Below are 6,971 nucleotides of genomic sequence, written 5' to 3'. Positions count from 1 at the left end.
TAAAAATATACAAGATTGTGCAATCATCAACAAAGATTGGCTTTTCTGACATTCAAAATGACCCTTTATGTTAGGACAAGTATACACTCGAATTTATAAACCTCTCCTGTTGGAGTCATAAAAATCGGACTCAAGTGAGTAATTCATGTCTTCAAGATACAGAAACTTGTCTTCAAGACCTAATTTGAAGTTTAGCTCCGTCTCAAAACTAAGACATGCTCAAATCGAAGTCGCAAGTCAACGCGTGCCAAGCTACAAACTTGAAAATACCTAAATTTTAGAATTCCGAATTCAAGACAAAGTGGGCGCAAATTTTATATGAATTAGAATTGGGATACGATGAATCCATACAGACGGTGGGACTTTTATAGGGTATGCTTCGGACTTGATTTTAACTCCGCTTCTTTAACAATGTAAATAAGAATAAATAGCTTAATCGAACTTATAAAACTGAACAAAATTAATTATGTATGTAGCTAATTATAGAGAAAACCCTGAAAGGGATTTGGTCTGAAGGTAAAATAATAATAAATTATTTAAAGAACTTCAAACTAATTAGATTAACAGAAAAAGCTTAAGCAGGTCGTAAGTTTGAACCATCCTCAATACGGGAAACCCACTTCAGGAAATGTCTTTCAGATTTTCGTGAAACTTGTAGAGACAATTAATTGGGAACTTGTAATGGACCGGAAATCAATTTAAAAAACTTATCAAGAAACTCCAACATAAATACTTAAGTTCGATATATTAGTAGAAGAAACTCACACTATTATCAATTCCTAAAGAAATCTAATTATAACATTGACAGACTTTTATTCAATAAGTTTTATCAAAACAGCATGATGGCTTTCGAAAAAAGAATACAAAATGTTCTAAATTGTGTGTGAGGTATTTGAGATGATTGAAAAATTTAAAATATAGAGACTTTTTACTTAAAAGTAGAGTTAATTATAATTGAAACTTAAAATTCCTTACACTTCGAATGGACCTAGTTTTTTTTTATTTTCTGCAAAAGATTCGATTTTTTAAAGAACCATGTTTTCAAACTAATCTCTTGGCTGATAGTAGAGAATAAAGGTAACGGTATTACAACTTTTATCAATAAGTTTAATATATTCTGTAAGTAAAATCAATGATATTAAGATCCTACGTATTTTTCCGACATCCTAATTTTAAATCAAATATTGGATTGAAATTTTGTAAAATGCAAGAAAATTAGTCTATCTACTGCTGTTCAGTCAAGTAAAATCTGTATCTTTAAAGGCAAGTCCTTATTAAATACAGATGATGTTTCTGTATTTTTGTGTGTCGTGTGTAAGATGAGCAGGAACAATTTTGTAAATAGCTTTTTTATCAAAATACTAATTTAAATGAATAATTAGATGCAGGATAATAATGAGAAGAAGTAGATATACATATGTCTAGAATGATTGAATACGTTTAAAGAAAAATGTAACAGTAAAAAGAAGAGTAAATTGTTTGTGGACAATTACCGATATATTATTCACAAAATATGCAATCAGAATAATGGGAAGCTGAAATTAAAAATTAAGAGTTCCTGAACATAATAGTTTGACTTTAATCAAGACCGAATTTTGGTGAAATGACTCAATATTTGAAGGATTACGTAGCACTGTTTGAACATGGTGGCCATTTTGAGCTGAACAATCCAATATCTTGCTATTCATAGTGTAAGCCTCTATCGCAGAGAACCAGAAGGTAGAGCTTCATGTCGCGGTTTTCGCGTCAGGAGGATGTGTCATAATCCTTTGTAATCACGAGGGACCTCTCTAATTTCCCATCCTCTGAAATAACAGATAGCCTGCGGTCTTGGTAAACATTGTGATGTGTAATGACTTAACCAAATCCTGATGAAGACTAGAAACCAAATGCAGGAAATTTCAATAATTAATTCTTAACCGAAAGTTATTCAGTTACAAAAATCTAGAACAAAATACCGTGGAAAATGTCAGAATATTGATTTATTCAAAAATGAATTATTTAAAAAAATGCTGTGGTTTATATTGAAGAAAGAATTATGTTCTTGCATCACTCCGATCGGGCATTAATTTCTCCTAACGCACGATAGAGAAATGGTAGACAAATATAATTCCTTTTTCCCTGTAAAATTTAGGTTCTGATATTGTTAATGAGTTTCTGAATGAAAAATCCAGTTAAAATTGATCACACTTTCTAATCTTAAACAAAATAAGGAAATAAAAAATCAGTGAGTATTAATTTCTTAAGGCTCTTTACTCTTTTACCGAGTCTATTTTTTCCAATCGAATTTTTTTTACTTTTTTATAATTTAGTTTGGCTGAAACTAGCAGTCGCATGATTTTTCAACCTTTGTCAGAGCGAGAAAATTTTCTGATGAGGTAGCTTGAGTAATAAGCTGGCGACGAAATGAAATGCAGATGAGTCGATAATATCCTTCCGTAAGAAGAAATCACTCCGGCTGATTCCGTTTTTCGCAAGTTCTTTGTCTTTCCTTCATTTCAAGTACTTCCGCCTTAGTGAAGCGCATAATAAACGTGAAGTTGAACTACGAAACAATATTGCTTTTTCTCTTTACGAAACTTAATCCAACAAGGTAAGACTCAGCATAACTTAATGGATATATCGACATTATTTTAAAGCATAGAAAGTTAATATTCGGAAATGAAATATTGGGTTTATCTTTCAATTGGAAAGAGATATTAAGGTAGATGTCGTGCCCCAAATAGGGCCTATGGAAAAAAGTTTTTTTATAAATTTAAGAATTAAAATACTATTATCAGTCATAAATTATCGCAGAAAAACATTCTTTCAATGCAGAAAGTATAAAACTTACAAAAAATAATTATACCAACAATAATTTATGTAATTGAAATTTTTCTTACTGTCAGTTCTTACCCTTTTTTTATAAATAGTTGAATTTTAATCAATCGAGGCTATTTTTGTCAGAGAAAACGTCCTCTACAACACAGTAAGAGAAATATTAAAAATTATACTGAAATTAATATCATTTTTATATGAAACAAGAATGATACGAAATTAAGAGCATTTTGATCAGCCGGAATGAATGGTCGACTCATTAGATCATATTTTATAGCTTCTGATCGTGCAGTGTACTTAAAAAGTATACAAAAGAATGAAATCTTATATTAGAAGATATCACATGTTAATTGAAGTTGTCACTTATGTACGGTTAGATACTATTTTTAAGTTGTGTCGTTATGAGCGCGGCGTCAAGAATTGGAGTTTATTTTGTTTAGTCCGGTTGATGAATACAAAAGATAGGATTAAATTGATCCGAATAAGGGATCCCTCCACCATCCTAACTTGACACGAAATCACGGCTTAACAAATTGTATTTAAATTAAAATAAAGCAAAGCTGGAACTTTGAGGTTTTGTGAAAGCATCAGACGTTTTTTTGGCTGATTTATATATTTTTCGTTTGCTGGTACGAAAAAATGAGTTATGCCTTGATCTTGGCTTTGTTTTAAATTTTCGACGTGCTTGTCATTTAGGCTGAGAAATAGAAGAAGGATCGCCAGGTTCGTCTGTCGCCTGCACTACGTGCTCACAATTTTAATTAATAATACGACAAAAATCTTCTTTTCCGCGGCGTTTTTTTGTTTCTTTAGAATTAATTATAATGCAACTTTAAATTTGATAAAAAAAAAAATTGCAAGTGTGAAGTTTAGGTTCATAATCCTTCTTCCATCTATTTTTGTAATCGATTAATAATAAAGTAGCTGTATTGGTAATTCCGGCAAGGTATCGTCGAGGCTTGGAGACAAATTCGGTCTCCCCACGATCTAAACCTATCACGGTCGCGCGTAAGCAGAAGTTCGCGTTCATGATAATGCGAAAATAGCCCCACTCCCGATCATCGCGGATTGGTACGCTCGATCCATCAAGTAGGAAAATTGCCGCTTACCCCTTCTACGTCGAAAATATTCGTCAAAGACTGGCGCGCTGCCTTCTCAACGAACATGCATAAATATGGGGCGAAGTTTCGTCGAAAAAAAAACATTCGATCGCTTCGACACGGGTGGCCTGCAGAGTATTCCCCGACTACATTTGAGCCACGCCTTGTCTTGTCGGATTTTCTAGCGGCCGAGTTCCAGCTAATGACTTTTTCACTCAACGCAACCCGATCCCATTATCGTGGCGCTACACAATAAGGAAAGATTCGTCATCAAACATGTATTCTTATTAGTTTTTACCACGCTTCGGAGTCACCGAATCCTCCAACAAACATTAAGTTCTAAATTGGGACCAGAATTAGTGAGTTTCTAACGAGGATCGAAAGCGTGTTCTTACCCGGAAACTCAATATGGGAGTTCCCGTCGTGGATCGAAACTAGTTCTCGCTCGAAACATGAACTAAGGAGTTTCCTACCAGAACCAAAACTTCGAGTCTTGCATATGGACCCAAAAAAGGAGTTTCCATCCAGGACCGACAACATATTTATGTATAATTTGTGTTTCCTTGTACGGGTTTTTTCAGATTCTCGGCTACATGGAGGAGCAGTAGTTGAACGGTGGAAAAAGTGACTCATGTCAGAGACAAAGCACACTCGGGTACCTTGTAAACAGCCTAGTCTACGGAAGCAAATAAACGTGCAAAAACGTAAAGCTTTGACTATAAGAGCCCTAACACCCCCGTGGATTCACGTAAACGTTCCCGCGCCTTTTTGCAAAGATTTCAAATCTCGACGCAATCTCCGTGTGTCGATCTCAAATCCCCAGAGTGTGCGCGGTGATGCAGACGATGCTCTTTACTCGGCTCAACCATGCGCAGCCTCACGTTACCCGAGTGAATCTCCACCATATCCTCTCAGTCCGAGCGCACTAGCTATCGATTCCTGCGATGATCTAGCGGAATATCTCTATCGCGAAACTTCTCACACAAAGACGAGTGAGAAAATCGGATCTTCTTTAAATTTACTCCGCGACGACGAAGCCTACGATCCCGAGTTTCCCGGCTACAATTCATCACCTCTCAAGAGTTCTAGAATCCGAAAAAACTCCTAACACTTCCGAAGTTGAGGAGAAGATTCTTAGTATCTGCGCCTCTCCTCTCAGAGTCTCTTGCCTTTCAGATTAGAAAAAAAAAGAATAATAAATAAAAATCGGGCCTTTTCAGGGCCACCAAGTAATCAAACGTAGCAACTTTTTCTGAGTTCATTCAAATAAAATTGGACCAGTACCGGCCATATATGGAATGTAGGCAGTTATTCGATTTTTCTCTAATTTCATCCAGACCTCTCCGGCCTTATGTATTAAAATAATAGAAAAGATAAAATTGTGCGACATATCATAGAGAATTAATCTCTCCCTCGAATAATGTTTGAATTAAATATTATGGATCGCCACACGTGAAGCCCAATTTTGGATGTCGCGTTGCTAATTAAAAATATATGTAGGTATACTTTAAATATATTTATAGTCAATATTTGACTACGTTTTTCTCACAAAATGTACCTAACGTCAATTATTCTTTCTATTTTTAGTATTTACACTGTAGAGATTAGATAACATTTTTATTATCTACATTCTACTCACTGACCGGACACAATATACAATCACTGAAATGGAAGGACAGTATTATTAAGGTACAATGTAAAAAGTCCACAAAGTTTCAATTTGAAACTGTAAGTGAATAGTGAATAAGTGAAAGTTGAAAATGAATCAACTGTTCAATAGTTGCGCATGCATTAGCGCATTAGCGCATGTATTGTGCATCTTTAGCCTTTCAGGCTCTGTCCTTCTCGCTTCGCTTGAGTTGCCATTCGCAGAAAGAGACACCACGATGATGATGCGGCGGACGAGGAAAATATTGATAAAGATCGTTAAGTCAAATGATTGTTATAGCTAAATGCTCTGCAAAAATATTGATCCTTGTTTCTTACCGTGAACTCTACCGTTCCGAACATTAAACATGAGTGAATATTATTCAAATATATTTATTTAATTAAAAAATATTTGTTCGAAAAAAAATTGTGCGTATGATTTCAGCTATTAAAAATTTACTTTTAAAAGTGAAAACAGTAGATTTATAGAGAGCTTTTATCATAAAAATAAGTTATCATTCACAAAAACTAAAATATTTTGCAAAAATTGATGATAAACGACAGTTATAAGAAATTGAATTGCGAAAAATATTGTAAAAATGATTATTTTTCGTAAGCTTTAAGCTTTTCTATAAAAATAACGTTTCTTTCTTTCATAAGACATAAATGATAATAATATTTAAATTTATAAAATCATCGAAAAATCTTTGCTCCAGATACCCTTTTGTTGGCACTTCAAGTTTGATAAGATACATTTCATTTCAAAATGCCTTAGATATGATCTTAAGTACGTTTTCAAATGTGCACAGCCAAATTTTTAAATTCTCATCAGAGAAGGTATTTGAGTTATGTGAAATTTGATCCCCCCCCCGCTCCATTTTTTTTTGTATTTACAAAATTAAAAGGAAACAAATAAAAATTTTAAGCCAAAAACAGCACGATATGAAAAAATGTGAAATTAGGCTGGGTGCGAAGAAAAAAATTAATATGAATTGTACATGCAAAAATATGTAGTATATATTTGTCCATAATCACTTTTTTATAGGACACTTAGTTTTTGTTTTATTAAAAAAAATAGCGTTTAATACAGACAAAAAATAAATTTTGAGGCAAATGGCACAAGCTACTAATAAAAATAATGTGAGAAAAGTTGTTTATCTAAAAAAAGAGCTCCAAATTTATTATTATATATTTTTTGTTAGGAAGCTTAGTTTATGCTTTATACGTAAGACAACCTAAAAAAATTACAATTTTTTGATAAACCATACAAGCTATAAAAAATGAATAGACAAAATTTGTTTAACCAACAAATCTATATTAATTTTATTATAAAATCTTGTTATAAAAATACATTAAAAATAAAAAATTGACTATTTGGAAAAAGGACACAAGCTACAATAAAATTTT

At 33.2% G+C, this 6,971-nt stretch overlaps 1 protein-coding gene across 1 annotated transcript in view; it reads right to left on the bottom strand.

The window, feature by feature from the left end:
• The window catches only part of LOC117173266 (protein O-mannosyl-transferase TMTC1-like), a 1,004,108-nt gene that overhangs the window by 601,411 nt on the left and 395,726 nt on the right, over positions 1-6,971 (bottom strand). The gene's annotated exons all lie outside the window — the stretch shown is intronic.

The sequence above is a fragment of the Belonocnema kinseyi genome, chromosome 5, assembly GCF_010883055.1.
Source record: "Belonocnema kinseyi isolate 2016_QV_RU_SX_M_011 chromosome 5, B_treatae_v1, whole genome shotgun sequence".
Lineage (NCBI taxonomy): Eukaryota > Metazoa > Arthropoda > Insecta > Hymenoptera > Cynipidae > Belonocnema > Belonocnema kinseyi.
This window is presented reverse-complemented; position numbering and strand designations above follow the sequence as displayed.